The sequence below is a fragment of the Bubalus bubalis genome, chromosome X, assembly GCF_019923935.1.
Source record: "Bubalus bubalis isolate 160015118507 breed Murrah chromosome X, NDDB_SH_1, whole genome shotgun sequence".
In the NCBI taxonomy this organism is placed as follows: Eukaryota; Metazoa; Chordata; class Mammalia; order Artiodactyla; family Bovidae; genus Bubalus; species Bubalus bubalis.
The window spans coordinates 33,342,539-33,359,894 of NC_059181.1; the positions used below are offsets into that span (position 1 = coordinate 33,342,539).

General features: G+C 36.1%; 1 long non-coding RNA gene across 1 annotated transcript; it reads left to right on the forward strand.

The window, feature by feature from the left end:
- Positions 1-10,458: 10,458 nt before the first annotated feature.
- Positions 10,459-13,900, forward strand: LOC123331793. The gene is made up of 3 exons (XR_006548569.2): positions 10,459-10,701; positions 10,966-11,058; positions 12,232-13,900. It is a non-coding gene; the product is annotated as an uncharacterized LOC123331793 (long non-coding RNA).
- Positions 13,901-17,356: the final 3,456 nt, after the last annotated feature.

Consider the following 17,356-nt stretch of genomic DNA (forward strand, 5'->3'; position numbering starts at 1 on the left):
ACTGAATTGTCACAGAAGCACTGTTCCACTCATAAGTAGGGAGAAATTCACTTCCCTACCAGTTTGTATCACATGTTAAAACATGGGTACCAAATAAATGAGGCTTAACTCCTAAAACCTCATAGGCTCCCATGAATACTACTCCTTTATTTTCTCTATATCCTGTACTATAACAAATTATAGCAACAGCAATACTAGCAATAGTAAAACCAATTTAAATTTTTGTCTTATGGAAAACTGGGAAGCATATTGTAAAAATTCAAATAATAGTTTTAAAATTATGAAATACAAGGAAGAAATAGATAATTTTAAGTCCTTCCAAAGGTGTTAGATAATTATCTGGTGAATACTTTCAATCATTTATTTATTCTTCCATACACATAGAAGAATTGAGACATATACTGGTAGGTAGAAAAATAGACAGTTTTTAAAAAGATATACACTATATGGGCTTCTCTGGTGGCTCAGATGGTAAAGAATCCACCTGTCAATGCAGGAGACCTGAGTTTGCTCCCTGTTGGGAAGATCCCCCAGAGAAGGGAATGGCTACCCACTCCAGTATTCTTGTCTAGAGAATTCCATAGACAGAGGAGCTTGGCAGGCTATAGTCCATGGGGTTGCAAAGAGTCAAACATGACAGAGCAACAAACACATACCTTGTATGCTATATGAAAATAACATGAGCCTTCCTTGAATTTAATAGAAAAATGAAGGAAATGACATGAACATAAACCTGAAAAAAGTAATAAACTTTAGATAAATACTTCCTTATAATTTGGACTATTAGTTCAACTAAGGTTAAGAAAAATTATCAGTAGGATTAACTCTGGCTTTTAAAGATATAGGTCTTTAATGTATAGATGTTTAATAATAACAATAGTTTTAGTTCATTTTTACTTTGTTTTAAGATAAATTTACATTTTAACTTTAATTTCAATTTGTTGAGAGTTATAACTTAAAGAGAATCAATTCATACCACCAGGCATTTTTATCCCAACATTCCAATTCAGAAGTTATTTGTTTTTTATCATTTCTAGGTCAACTAGATTTCACTATTCTAGACCCTAAATTCTTCAATGTGCATTCTGTCATCTGTAATGTAATATTGCTTTTTGCTTTTATTTTTGAATGACAATTTGGATGAATAAATTATTTTAGAACATATTTTATTTCTTTCAAAACACTAAGGGTATTTGTACATTTCTATTTTAGTTTCTGTGTAACTATGGAGATTTCTATGGTATACTTTATTATTCCCTTAGTCAGTGGCTTTTTTTTATACCCAGGTTGGGGTGGAATGCTGTCTTTATCCTTGGGATTCAATAACTTAACAGGATGTGCCTTGAGGTCAATTGTTCTGAATGAGTTTCACTGATAAACGATCTGCTCTTTTGATCTATAGATTCATTCCTCCCTTCATTTTAGTTAAAATTTCCTGTATTATACCTGTGAGTGCCTTTTATGTTTTGTTCATGGATATCTTTTCTTTAGGGATGTCAATTATCCTTATACTGGTTCATTATTAATTGGTGTCCAAATATACTCTCTGATTGGTTTAATTATTCTATCTCTGTCTCTGTCTCTTTGTGTCTCTATCTCCCTCTCTCTCCATTCCAAGGATATACAAAGGCTTTTCCTATTGATAGAAATTACTTTCATCTAGGCATATTGTTTCTAATTTTTCTCATTTATTAGATTTGTACTTGTATTATTTTGGTTTTCAGTTTGTTTCATTGGCTCTCCAGTCTCCATATTTTATTTTACTCTCAAGATTTTTCATCTCATCATTGAGCTTTTGTTCAATTAATTTCATTCAAAATATGAAAGCTTTCCCAAATTTACATCTCATCTTTTCACATGAACTATGTTGTTTATCATTCCAGTTGTAGAATATATAATTGCATCTAATTAAACAAGTAATAATAATGAAATAAACTTAGATTTATCAAGTGTGTTTCAGGAATTGAACAAAGTGATTTACATGCATTAATTTATTTCAGTATCATGGTAACTCTACATAGGAGATATTATTTTTCTCCATTCTACAGTTGAGGAAACAGGAACTAAGAGAGTTAAATAATTTGCCCCAGGATATATAACTAGCAAAAGACATAACTAGATATGGGTTCTGGCTATTTATCATAATTTTATGCATATTTAATACCTACAGTTCTTCTTCATTAATGATCCACCATGCCCAGATGTGTAAGATTTTCACTATTAGGTATAACAGATTCTCTCTATAAGTATCAGTATACTTATTAAAGACAGACAAACTAAAAAATTAACTCCAGGATTAAAAGAGGAACAAATTCAGGGAAATAATAATGAGACTTAGAGAAACAGAGTAAAAATGGTATGCTAGAGATAGTATTTGGCATATTTTAATTTATATTATCATGACATCAGGGGAATATTATTTTTATACATGTTTCAGTGCTGACAATTATTTTTCTTTTTGTTATTCTTTTAACATCTATTTCTCTATTTTTTATTTGCCCCTGGAAGTATCACCAGAATATCTCAAAAGACCTGTGTCTGTGGTGCATTAAAAGAACAGTGAGTGTGTAAGAATGTGGGTTGTGTGTGTGTGTGTGTGCACATGGACAGGAAATATGTATGAGACTCTTCACTGTGGCCTAGTATACAAATGAAGGAGGACAACTGATCAGTAACCACAGGTAAAATAATAAAAACCGAAGTAAGTGATACCAGTAGGGTGTATGCATGCACACACACAAACACATACATACATACAAACATACATAGAATAGAATAGGATAGATTAGACTTGAATAGACTAGAATGGCAGCCCACTCCAGTATTCTTGCCTGGAGAATCCCACGGGCAGAGGAGCCTGGCGGGCTACAGTCCATGGGGTCACAAAGAGTTGGACATGACTGAGTGACTAACACACACACACACAGACTTAAATAGACTAGACTAGAATAGGCAAAAAGATGTGAGCAGGCACTGGTGTAAAAACCCAGCCTTTTAATTATTAAGTTGATCTTTTCCACCATATGTAATCAACACTCACTGACTTCCTGTGACTTAGCAGAGAGATGCAAAGCCAGAGAGTCTGACCAGTGAGGTGTTCTGCAACAATTTGTGAGGTTTGGGGAATGCTGATTAAAAATTCTGAGACTTTATTATTATTTAGGTAGTACTTTGGTGGAAATTTAGTTTTTATAGTCTGTTTAAAGAGCATTTTGAGGATTGCCTTAAAAATACACTAGGTCATATTGTCATGTTTTCTGAAGAAAAATGCAGATTGAATTAAGAAAAAAACTGATCCACATGTGAATCTTTAACAAAAAACCTGCTCCTACCTTAGCATCTCTCTCTCCTGTCTTAGATCCTTCACTTTTTCTTTTGTAGCTCTTATGGTATATATCTATAGTCTATCACAAGAAAAAACAAAGATTGTTTTTTTTGGACCCTAAGTGACATAGTAATTTAGAGCAATTTAGATAGATGGAGAAACAGTGGAAACAGTGCCAGACTTTATTTGGGGGGGCTCCAAAATCACTGCAGATGGTGACTGCAGCCATGAAATGAAAAGACGCTTGCTCCTTGGAAGAAAATTATGACCAACCTATACAGCATATTAGAAAGAAGAGACATTACTTTGCCAACAAAGTTCCGTCTAGTCAAGGGTATGGCTTTTCCAGTAGTCAAGTATGGATACGAGAGTTGGACTATAAAGAAAGCTGAGCATTGAAGAATTGATGCTTTTGAACTGTGGTGTTGGTAAGTCTCGAGAGTCCCTTGGACTGCAAGGAGATCCAAACAGTCCATCCTAAAGGAAATCAGTCGTGAATATTCATTGGAAGGACTGATGCTGAAGCTGAAATTCCAATACTTTGGCCACCTGATGCAAAGAGCTGACTCATTTGAAAAGACCCTGATGCTGGGAAAGATTGAGGGCAGGAGGAGAAGGGGACGACAGAGGATGAGACGGTTGGATGGCACCACCGACTCAATGGACATGAATGTGAGTAAGCTCTGGGAGTTAGTGATGGACAGGGAGGCCTGGTGTCCTGCAGTCCATGGGGTCACAAAGAGTCTGACACAATTGAGCGACTGAACTGAACTGAACTGAATATAGAGCAAGAGAATATTCTGGTACTATAACTGAAAATACTCTGGTATCTTCAATATTCTGAATTTTTCCTCATAAAAAGTAAATGATAAACAAATTCTTATTTTTCAAGGTTTCAAGTTAAATCCTTATGAGTTCTGTTGTACATATTACAGAATAAAATTTTTGAGAATCAATTGCAGCAATAATAAAAGTATGATTGTGGGCATTTGACAATCTTAGAAAACTAGAAACATTTACAAATATCCTTTTAAAAATGCAATTACAGCAGGCCAAAATGGCAAGGCAGGAAACCCCTTCCTCTCCATCCACCCACAAAACTCAGTAGCTAGACAGCTATTCACAAACAAAAACTGCTCTGGGAGAGTTCTGGCATCCTATTAAGAAATTTTAGCAACACAGTAGCACCAAAAACCAGAGAAAAATGCACAAAAAGAGAAAAAAGACAGATGCATTTTGCCTGCATCGTCCCATCTCCCAAGCTGATGTTGTTCAACACCAAAAGGGAATTTCCCAGGTAGGAAGCGTTCTCCTCACTAGAAAAAGAAAAGAATGGTAAGCAACCAGTTTCTGCAGCCTTTGGGGCAACACAGAAAGGCCCCACTTTGGTTCTACCCCACCCAGACTGCTGAAGCTGAGATACATAGAGATACCTACAAATACAGAAGAAAAGAAAGGCCTATTAATAGCAGTCATGAAGAATGACTGTGGCTCAGAGACCAGCTCTGCAGACAAACTCAGCAGATTCCACCAGTGATGAAACCAATAACCAGCACAGCTGTCATGGATCTCTGCAGATTTTACAGCCTTTCGTTCCACAGGTATTTGCAGTCCTGGGTGCCATCTATTTAGCTCCATCCTGCTCCCTCCCTTTCACACCCAGCCAGAGCCTAGGAGCTTGTGAACCACATCAGAAGCAAGCTCACGTCTCTCCCACTGAATGCAAAACATGAGCCATCCTAATTTTGCCCAGCCCTTTCCCTCCCCTAATGCCCCTGCCACAGACCAGGAAAAGGACCAGCAGCCAGCTTAGGCGTCTGTGGCTTCAGGAGTACAAAACACTCAGCTAGAATCCCTCAGATCACTCCCACCACTGCATACACACTCAAGACTAGCTACACTAGCCATGTACCTGAATGTTACCAGCCTGATACACATCATCAGCTTTCTTCCACAGTAGTGTGAGCAAGTGGGGGGAAAGTAAGCAGCCAAGGGAGAACATGCTGACAGCCAGTCCCCAGAGCTGCCAGTGAGCCCGTATATGGCAACCGCATATGCTGCAGGCCTTGGCCCCCACTACTATGCATATACTTCTGCAACTGAACTGATCCACTACTTAGGCACCTGCAGCTGGCCCCCCACACCTGAATGTGTGCATAACATCAGCTCCAGCCACAAAATCTGCCTGCCCTAATCCATAGCTACAGCACCTGAGGGCACCACTGTGGGTCCTAACAGCCCTTGCAGCTACTTTGGATGTGGACCCAAGGCAATCACTAAGGACTATAAAGTTGTCAATGCAGTGGAACCCAGCAGCCTAAGCTGAAGAGACATCACTCCTACACACAGACAAGATGACACCATGAGGCCCTGAATTTGGCACCCTGCATCACTAGACCAGGGTCACATCAATAAAACTAGGTGCTTTGGAAAGATAAACAAAATGGACAAACCTTTAGGTATACTAAGAAAAATAAATAAATAAAATCAGAAATGAAAAAGAAGATATTACAAATGATAAAAATACATGAGATCACAAAAGACTACTTACTATGAACAATTATACATTAAAAAAACTGGACAATCAAAAAAAAAAACTGGACAATCTAGAATAAATGTGTGTATTGCTCAAAACATAAAACCCATCAAGACTGAAATCATGAGGAAAGAGAGAATCTGAACATACCAATAATGAGTAAGGATAGTGACTGTGAAAGTCACTCAGTCGTGTCTGACTGTTTGTGACCCCATGGATTATACAGTCCATGGAATTCTCCAGGCAAGAATACTGGAGTGGGTAGCCGTTCCCTTCTCCAGGGGATCTTACCAACCCAGGGATCGAAAACAGGTCTCCAACATTGCAGGTGGATTCTTTACCAACTGAGTCACCAGGAAAGCATGGATACTGAATCAGTAATCAAAAACCTCCCAACAAAGAGCCCAGGAGCAAATGGTTTCACTGGTGAGTTTTACCAAACATTTAAAGAGGGATTAATGCCAATTCTTCTCAAACTCTTGCAAAAAACTGAAGAGAAAGAAACAACCTCAATCTTACTTTATGATGACAATATTACCTTAATATCAAAGCCAAATAAGGACAATACAAGAAAAGCCACTCTAGGCTAATACCCCTGTTGAATACTGGAGAAGGAAATGGCAACCCACTCCAATTTTTTTGCCTGGAAAATTCCATGGACAGAGGAGCCTGGTTGGCTAAAGTCCATGGGGTCACAAAGAGTCAGACATGACTGAATATGCATGCATGCATGCCTAAAGAATACAGATGCAAAAATTCTCAACAAAATATTGCCAATCCAAATTCGACAGCATATTAAAAAGACAATAACTCATGATCAAGTGGAATTTATTCCCTGGAGGCAAGGGTTGTTCAATACACACCAGTCAATAAACGTGATCCACAACATTAACAAAACGAAAGATAAAAATCATAATTATCTCAATACATGTAGAAAGATCATTTGAGAAAATACAATATCCTTTACAATATCCAATCAAAATTCTCAACAAATTGATTGTAGTCAGAACATACCTCAACAAAATAAAGGCTACATAAGACAAATACACAAGCAACATTACTGTTAATGTTGAGAGTTTGAAAGCTTTTCCCTAAGATCACTATAAAAATAAATAATTAAATTAAAAACAGTCATGGGAACTGAATAGACATTTTTCCAAAGAAGACATACAAATTGCCAACTGGTACATAAAAAGGTATTCAACACCAGTAATCATAAAGGAAATGCAAATCAAAACCACACTGAGGTGTCACTTCACATGTGTTAGAAGAGTTTCCATCAAATAGATGAGATTACAAGTGTTGGTAGAATGTAGGAAAAAAAATGGACCTGTGCACACCATTGGTAAGAATATAAATTGATAGAGTTACTATAGATAATGGTGTTGAGGTTCCTCAAAAAATTAAAAATAGAACTACCACATGATCCAGCAAACCCATTTCTGGGTATATAGCCAAAATAAATGAAAATGGAATATTGAAAAGGTATCTGCATTCTCATGTTCATTGCAGTATTATTCACAATAGCCATGGTATGGAAAAATCTTGTAATTTGTGACAACTTGGTTGAAACAGAAAGAGCCGAGATTTTTCAGGTTCAGATGAAAGGCACTCAAAAGTTTAACCTGTGCATGTAAATCAAGAATTGAAATGATTCCTTAATGGGGATATTAATGACAGAGAAGATCTTTTTGCACTTAGAGGCTTAGATAGGAAATTTTGAGGGCTTGGGTTTTCTCCAGCAACACTGTCTACAAGAAATAGAATTCAAGCCACACATAAAATTTAAAATTTTCTAGTAATCATATTTTTAAAAAGTAAAACAATACAGGTTAAATTAGTTGTAATAATACATAAAACTTATTCAACTTATAATGAGATTATCTACAGATAAACACATAAGCTGAAAATATTATAAATCAAAAATGCATTTAATACACTAACCTACTGAACACCATAGCTTAGCCAGTATGCATGCTCAGTTGCTCAGTCATGTCTGACTCTTTGTGACCCCATAAACTGTAGCCTGTGAGGCTCCTCTGTCCACCGGATTCTCCAGGCAAGAACACTGGAGTGGGTTGCCATTTCCTCCTCTGCAGGATCTTCCCAACACAGGGATTGAACCCACATCTCCTGCATCTCCTGCATTGGCAGCTGGATTCTTTACCGCTGAGCCACCTGGGAAGCCCCTAGCTTAGCCTGCTAAGTCACTTCAGTTGTGTCCGACTCTGTTTGACCCCATAGACAGCCTCCCACCAGGCTCCCCCATCCCTGGGATTCTCCAGGCAAGAACACTGGAGTGGGTTGCCATTTTTTTCTCCAATGCATGAAAGTGAAAAGTGAAAGTGTAGTCACTCAGTCGTGTCCGACCCTTAGCGACCCCATGGACTGCAGCCTACCAGGCTCCTCCGTCCATGGGATTTTCCAGGCAAGAGTACTGGAGTGGGGTGCCATTGCCTTCTCTGCTAGCTTAGCCTAGCCTACTTTAAATGTGCTCAGGACATTTCCATTAACCTATGTATGAACAAAATCATCTAACACAAAGCCCATTTTATATTAAAGTATTGAATATCTCATGTAATTTATTGACTATTATACTGAAAGTGCAGAGAAAGCAATGGCACCCCACTCCAGTACTCTTGCCTGGAAAATCCCATGGACGGAGAGGCCTGGTAGGCTGCAGTCCATGGGGTCGCTAAGACTTGGACACGACTGAGCGACTTCACTTTCACTTTTCACTTTCATGCATTGGAGAAGGCAATGGCAACCCACTCCAGTGTTCTTGCCTGGAGAATCCCAGGGACGGCGGGGCCTGGTGGGCTGCTGTCTGTGGGGTCACACAGAGTCGGACACGACTGGAGCAACTTAGCAGCAGCAGCAGCATACTGAAAGTGAAAAACCAAATGGTTGCATGAATACAGAATGTTTGTATGTGTATTGGTTGCTTTCCCTCATGATCACACAGGGAGCTGTGACTTCTTCTGTTGCCCAGCATCATGAGAAAGTACTGTACCATATCTAACTAGGAGAAGTAAAGATTATAATTCAAAAGTATGGTTTCTAAGACATACTGCTTTCCTACCATCATAAAGTCAAAAAATTGTAGGTTGAACCATCATAAGGCAGAGAGTTTGTATTCCTTTTAACCCCGCTGTGTCCAAAATATGACATTTAATCATGTTAACATTTATTAATGAAATAGTTTCCATTATCCAAATCTTATATACACATATTACACTTTACAGTTCAGTTCAGTTGCTCAGTCGTGTCCGACTCTGTGACCCCATGAACCGCAGCACTCCAGGCCTCCCTGTCCATCACCATCTCCCAGAGTTCACTCAAACTCACGTCCATCGAGTTGGTGATGCCATCCAGCCATCTCATCCTCTGTCGTCCCCTTCTCCTCCTGCCCCCAATCCCTCCCAGCATCAGAGTCTTTTCCAATGAGTCAACTCTTTGCATGAGGTGGCCAAAGTACTGGAGTTTCAGCTTTAGCATCATTCCTTCCAAAGAAATCCCAGGGCTGATCTCCTTCCGAATGGACTGGTTGGATCTCCTTGCAGTCCAAGGGACTCTCGAGTCTTCTCCAACACCACGGTTCAAAAGCATCAATTCTTCGGCACTCAGCTTTCTTCACAGTCCAACTCTCACATCCATACATGACCACTGGAAAAACCATAGCCTTGACTAGACGGACCTTTGTTTGCAAAGTAATTACACTTTACAGCACATCCCCAAAGGACAAGCCACATTTCAAATATTCAATACTCAGACTAGTGTCTACTGTAGTGGACAGTGCTGATTTAGAGAAAAGGCTTACAAATGTTAGATGCATTAGAATCAACTGGAGGGTTGTTACAACACCAATTAGTGGACCCATCTCACCAATTACAGAGTCTGTAATTCATGAGATCTGGATGCGGCCCAGGAATTTGCATTTCTAACAAGTTCACACGTGATGATGATGCCAGGGACACTTTGAGAATCACTAATTTGGAAAATTTGCTGAGATATTCATTTTACTCTGTTTATAAAAATTTTATTGCAATAAATTCTTTAACTCCTTGGGGACACATGCATCAGGTTGAAGATGGAGGGCAAGATGAGTCTTCTCTAAGATGCTCTTATTTTTGACATTGTGGTAAGGAAGTTCCTAGCTAAATAAGGTCTTCAATAACAGTAAATAGATGGCCATCTGTGTTATGTGATTTTAGAGGTGAGAGATTCCTCAACTCCAAAGACTCCTTATGGAATATGCATTTATCAAAGCTACCTCCTAACACTTTGCATGTTATCTACTTGTTCATCCATCAAATTATATATCAACAGATAAATTTTAATGTACAAATTCATTCACAATTAATGTCTTACAATAAAACTACACTTCTGAGAGAATTGAAAATGAAATAAAATCATTGGTTTCCCAGTTCTTTTAAAATGTTCTTTTTTTAATTAAATTTATTTATTTTAATTAGAGGCTAATTACTTTGTTTCTAGTTATAAAGATTGATAGGTTAGATAGCACATGTTAGGAAAATTAGCCTGATTCCACTTGGCTTAACTGAAACCCAGGTCTATTTAAAAGAATACAGAAAGGCTGAAAAGACCGAGTTGTTTGACTGTAATGTTAAAACCATTGATTTTAAGTTAAGACTTGCGTTTAATTTTGTAGTCCAATCTTATTAGGTATGCAAGTGGGAACAAATTAGTTGAATATGTAAAATTTTCATTTTACAGAATTGAGAGGGTAATATAATTGATATCATCTAGTGAGAGTACACTATCTCTTAGCCATTGTGATTTATAAAATCAAAGCCTCAGTTTTTGAGCATATAAAATGGTAAGCATTCTTTATAGTTATTGAATACATATTATATCCAATACATTTCAAAAATATATTACCTTTATTTACTGATATTAAGCTACATGGGCTGTTCGTATATTTTGAAGATTAATCCCTTGTCAGCAGCATTATTTGCAAATATTTTCTCCCAGTCCATAGGTTGTCTTTTCATTTTGATTATGGATTCCTTTGCTGTGCAAAAGCTTTTAAGTTTAATTAGATCCCATTTGTTTATTTTTATTTTCATTTCCATTATTTTAGGAGATGGATTCAAAAATATATTCCTGTGATTTATATCAAAGAATGACCTGCCCATGTTTTCCTCTAAGAATTTTATAGTATCCAGTCTTACAAGTAAGTCTTTAATCCATTTTGAGTTTTTTTTGTGTGTGTGTGTGGTGTTAGAGAATGCTCCAATTTCATTCTTTTATATGTAGCATTCTTTTACAGCACTATTGTGTTATATTGCATAGCATGGATTTAATATAGTTTATTCAATCACATTTTGTTTGATGGTCTTAGATTATTTTCAGGTTTTACTTATAGGTAATGCTGCAGTCAAAAGTGTGCAATCTCCCTTGGACTGTGAGCCAATGTTTCTCCAAGGTAGAAGCAAAGATGTGGAAATGTCATGTTATATAGGGTGTGAATTTTTTTCTTTTGGTCCTGCCCAATTACCCTTCAAAAAATGGCATTTTATATACATTTCATATACATTTTACATTCCTCTCATAATGTGTGAATCTATTACCCCAATCCTGCCAACACTTGTTATACTCTAACTTGAAAACTTTTGCTGAACTAATAAGTGAAAAATAGTATAATTTACTTTGCAGTTAGTCTTCAAATTACTAGGGAAATGTGACATCTTTTTCAATATGATGAAACATCTTTCTAAACATGATTTCTGGCCATTTGTATTTCCTTTTCTGTGAATTGCCAGTTCATATCCTCTGTTCATTTTTGTGAGATTGTTCATTTTTTCTTATTGATTTTTTTTTCATTCTTGATCCTAATTTTTTCTGTCTTAAATAAGTTGTCAATATTTTTAACACATTTGTCACTTTTCAAAAACTTCTGTGGCATCATCTGTCACAAAGAATTGTGGCTTATAATGTAGTCGATTTATCAAACATTTATTTTATGGCCTTTGGTTTTGTGCTTTATATATGAAGAAGCCCATATTCCAATTTGAAAATACATTCTCTTATCTTTCTTCTAACACTTGTTTTATGTTTTGCTTTCAGAAAAAAAAAATGAAAATATTCTTTACAAGCTTATCTGTTATATTTTCTTTTAACTGCAGCAGTTAGCATTATAGAATTAAGGACATTTACAGATTCCATGTAATAAAACACCCTCCAAACCTGAATTGAACTATTAATATATTACAAGTGGTCTCATTGCTCTAACAGGAAAGAAGTCTATGTCTTGTTGATGTCATGATTGTATGTGGGTTACACAGGCTGTGTCCGCTGATAGTTGGCTGTGTTGTATCCTCTGAGTTACCCTGTCACATCTTTCCAGAAAGAAGAGGAAAAGAGTGGAGAAGGCAAGCCAGATAATTAACTAATTTAGCTACAAGGTCTCTTCTGCTCACATTCTACTGGCCAAAATTAGTCACCTGATCAATTTAACTGCAAGAGAAGATTGGAATTGTAAAGGAACATAGATATAAGTGATTACCAACAGCAGTCTGTTATGCCAGCCAAAGTCATTATTAGTACAAGACTTAGATTTTTGAAATTGCAGATCAAGATCACCATGGCTTAAATTTAAGAGTTGTGCTATCTGACTCAATATCTCATCAAAGTGTTTTTATGCAGTGTGTTTTGATGTTGTTATGATTATTAATACTGTCTTCTGAGAGCAATTTTTTTGACTAGACAAACTTGATATTAATCACTCACAAGTGAGCTGCATAAAAATGAAGCTGCATCAACATGAGTCTCAGAAAATATTATGAGATTGGAGTAAAACAAAATGTGAGCATAAAAAAGAACTATATGTTATAAAATATCTAGAGATCAGGTCAGACATACTGATACCTACTTGGGCATGAGAGAGAATACACACACTGCTTCAAAATGCTAAGGTATTTAAAACAGATGTTGCAATGAGAATCCCTTAGGAAATATAACTTTCATATACAACAGAATGGTATGCAGTAACGAGCATTGTCATTTACATCAGCCTGTCACCAACTGCACAAAAAGTTTTTATGAAGATTAAAAACATGCTGAATCAGAAAATGAATCTCAATACCCTTTAAAAGTCTGAACTCTTAAGGCATATATTCTCCAGCCAAAATGGAATTAAATTACAGGTCAATAAAAGTATCTAGAAAATATACAACTATTTATTCAGAAACTAATATCTAAGCTATTCAAGAGACAAGGAAAAAACAGAAAACCATCTGCAAGTGAATAATAATAATGAAAGGACAACACATCAAAATTTGTGAGATGAAGGCAAAAAATGATTTAGGAGGAAAATTTATAGCTTTGCATATAATTTTTAGGAAAGAAGACAAGTTTCATCTAAATAATGAAAAATACATTAAACTCAATGTGATAAAAGGGAAAAAATAATAAAGATGAGAAAAACCCAGTTAAATAGAAAGTGTCCGGCAATGCAAATGTTTAAAGTCCCAAACTTTAGTTCTTTGAAATTCAAATAAAATTCATGAAACCATAAGAACATTATTAAGAAAAAAATTATCAATAACAAGGAAAAATGTCACTACAGAATCTACCAAACTAAGATGAATATGGGTAAATATTACAAATAATAATGCCAATAAAGTTGTCAACTTAGACAAAAATTGAAGAAATTATTTAAAATGTATAATTAATCAAAATTGACATGCCAGAAATAGAAAACCTTAATAGCCTTTCTTCTGTTAAATGAATTGTATGTGAATAAAGATATATATCCTCTAAAGAACATTGCAATTTTAAAGGGATTCATTGGTTATATCTATTATTTAAGGCAGAAATAATAAATACCTTAGAAATTCTGTCATAAAACCACAAAGCCAAAGTCACTCAAGTTCATTATAGAAGGCCATAGAGGCCTGGTACCAAATCCTGCCAAAGATATTAAAAGAAAAAAACAATTACACCTTTCATTACTTTTGAGCATACATGGAAATGTCATTAACAAAATATCAATAGAACAAAACCAACAATTAAAATAAAATGATAATATATCATAGCAAACGAAATTATTCCAGGAAATAAGGATTGGCTTAACACTTAAAAATCAAGCAATCTGGGTTTCTCTGGTAATCTAGTGGTTAAAAATTTGCCTGCCAATGCAGGGGACGTGGGTTTGATCTCTCATCTGGGTAGATCCCTCATGCAGCACAGCAACTAAGCCTGTGCGCCATAACTACTGAGCCCATGCACCACAACTACTGAAGCCGAAGTGCTGTAGAGCCTGCGCCCACAGCAAGAGAAGCCACCACAATGAGAAGCCTGCGGAATACAAGCAAGAGTAGCCCTTGATCCCCCAAGTAGAGAAAGCCCACACAGCAATGAAGAGCCAGCAGTCAGAAGTAAATTAAATAAGTAAACACATCTTTAAAAAAATCAAACAATCTAATTACTTTATTTACAGAATAACAGATAAAACTAAATATATGCTTCAATATGCCTGAAAAAGGATGTGACACACTTCAAAACTTGTTCATGGTGAAAACTCAAAATTAGGAGCAGAGGGAAATTTCTTCAGCCTGATTGATTAATAGCATCTATGAAAAGCACACAAATAATATTATGCTCAAAGATTAATTTTTCAATGTTTTTTCTCTGAGAATGGAAACAAAGCATGGATGTCACTCTCAATACATTTATTTAACATTTTACTAGTGGCTATAGTTGTCCAGCAAAGAAAAAAAATTCATATCGACTGAAAAGAAAGAAAATGTTCTCTGTTCAAAAAATTTTAATCTACAAAATCCTAAGGAATCTATCATATAAAATATTAATAATAATATTAATTCCTATTAATGTTAATTCTTAATTCCTAACTCACTATCTCCCATCCCTTGTATCATTGCTGTCATTCTTTTCACTTATACATATATATAAGATATATTCTTAAGCATACACAATTGAATACATTATCAGCATTATTATCTGGAATAAACTACTATCTGAATAAGAAAAATAAAAGTTATTTCACCTTCACTCATTGCTTCTTTGAAGCTTTTATTTGATGTAGACCCAAGTTTCTAACATATATATATATATATATATATATATATATATATGCATATAATTTTTTTTCTCTCAAGAACTTCTTTTAACATTTCTGGCAGGGCAGGTCTACTGGCAACAAATTCCCCCAACTTTTGCTTGTCTGAGAAAGTTAATTTCTCCTTTACTCTTTAGAGATCACTTTGGAGGGTACTCAATTATAAGTTGGTGCTTATTTTCTCTCAACACTTTAAATATTTCACTCCACTCTTTTTGTGCTTGTAGTTTCTAAGGAAAAGTCTAATGTAATTCTTTTCTTTGTTCCTCTGTAGGTAAGGTGTGTTTTCACTCTGGCTTCTTTCAGAACTTTTTCTTTATGTTTGATGTGTTTTTTTTTTTTTTTTTTTTTTTTTTTTTTGTAGTTTGTTAATCATTTGCCTAGGTATAGTTCTGGGGGCATTTATCCTTCTTGGTGTACTCTGAGCTTCCTGGATCTGTGATTTCATGTCTGTCTGACATTAATTTCAAGAAATTATGAGTTATTATTGTTTCAAGTATTTCCTCTATTTGTTGCTCAATTTCTTTTCCTTATGGTGTTCATACTTGTATATGTCAGTTGTCTTAGAGTCCTTGAATAGTCTGCTTTTTTTTAAAAAAAAAATAACCTTTAGTTGTTTTTCTCCTCTTCTAGTTTTTAATTTCTATTTCTATATCCTTAATCTCAGGCAAATAGACTACAAATAACTTTCCCCAGTTTTTTGTAGTCTATTAATAAACCTATCAAAGGCATTCTTCATTTCTGTTAGTTTTTTTTTTTTTCTTTTTTTTTGGACCTTAAGCATTTATTTTTGGTTCTTTCTTAGGACTTCCTTAGGACTTCTATCCCTCTGCTTTCGTTGCCCATCTGTTCTTGCATGTTGTCTACTTTATTCATTAGAGCAGTTAGCATATTAATCATAATTGTTTTAAATTCCTGGTTTGACATTCCAATATCCCTGCCATGCTTGGTTCTAACCTTTACTCTCTCTTCCAATTATTATTTTTTTTTCCTGTTTAGCATGCTTTCCAATTTTTGTTTTCTTGATAGCCAAACATGATGTACTGAGTAAAAGGAACTAGAATAAATGGGCCTTTAAAATGTGGTGGAGAGGTATGGGGGGCTGGAAGCATTTTATAGTCCTAGAACTAAGTTTCAGTTTTTAGTAAGGTTGTGCCTCTAAACTGTGAACTTACAAAAGTATCTCCTTTTTTTCTCCCCACTTAGGTAGCACAGGGTAGCTACAGTGGACTGAAATTGGCTGTTACCCTTTCCCCAGGTCAATCAGACTCTAACATTATGGCAGCAAGTAAGGCTCAGGGTAGCTAGTTTCTTTCTACTGAGAACAGGCCTTGTTAAGAATAACAGAGTACTCTGGCCTATTTCAAAACAGTTCTTTTTTTTTTCCTCCCCCTGCCAGAAGCAAGAGAGAATCTCGCTCTGATATCTACCGTGGGAACCTGATGAAATTCCTGGAGATAAATCTCACAATATTGTGGGGCCTCTGTATGCCCAGGCCCCCTGGAATTTTAAAACTCTCAGAATTGTCCACGTGGAGCATCCAGCATTTGTCAATTACCATTCAGGTTTTCCTAATTCAGTATTGGTTCCCAGGGCAGTTTTCTGCTTGCGAGTCTCTGTTTTAATAAGCTGTGATTCCATCTACTCATCTCTTTGTCCCTCCAGTAGTGGGGGCAGCAGTTTGCCCTGGGTCTTCCTACTCATAAATCCAAGAAGAGTTGTTAATTTTTCAGTCTGTTCAACTTTTACCTGTTAGGAAGGTGTAGTGACTACTAAGCTCCTTACATGTGAAACAGGAAACCCTCTTTTTGTTTTTATGTAAGTCTAAAAGAGATCAGCCCTGGGTTTTCTTTGGAAGGAATGATGCTAAAGCTGAAACTCGAGTACTTTGGCCACCTCATGCGAAGAGTTGACTCATTGGAAAAGACTCTGATGCTGGGAGGGATTGGGGGCAGGAGGAAAAGGGGACGACAGAGGATGAGATGGCTGGATGGCATCACCAACTCGATGGACGTGAGTTTGAGTGAACTCTGGGAGATGGTGATGGACAGGGAGGCCTGGCGTGCTGCGATTCATGGGGTCACAAAGAGTCAGACAGGACTGAGTGACTGAACTGAACTGAAAAGAGACAAAGGCATACTCTTTACAGTTAAATTATTATGATAGTGGAAAGTGTTTCTTATATATGCTTGAGTTGGTGTTGATATTTGTGCAACTCCTTTGGTTATAACCTACACTGAGGTGGGGGGATGTTTAAGTATAAAACATTTATTTTAAAAGAAAAATAAATAAATAAATAAAAAGGTACTTAGACTCATTTCAAATATACTTTTCCCTTAACAATAACAACATTGTACATTACATTAACAAGTAAGTAATGTCCATTTAGGTA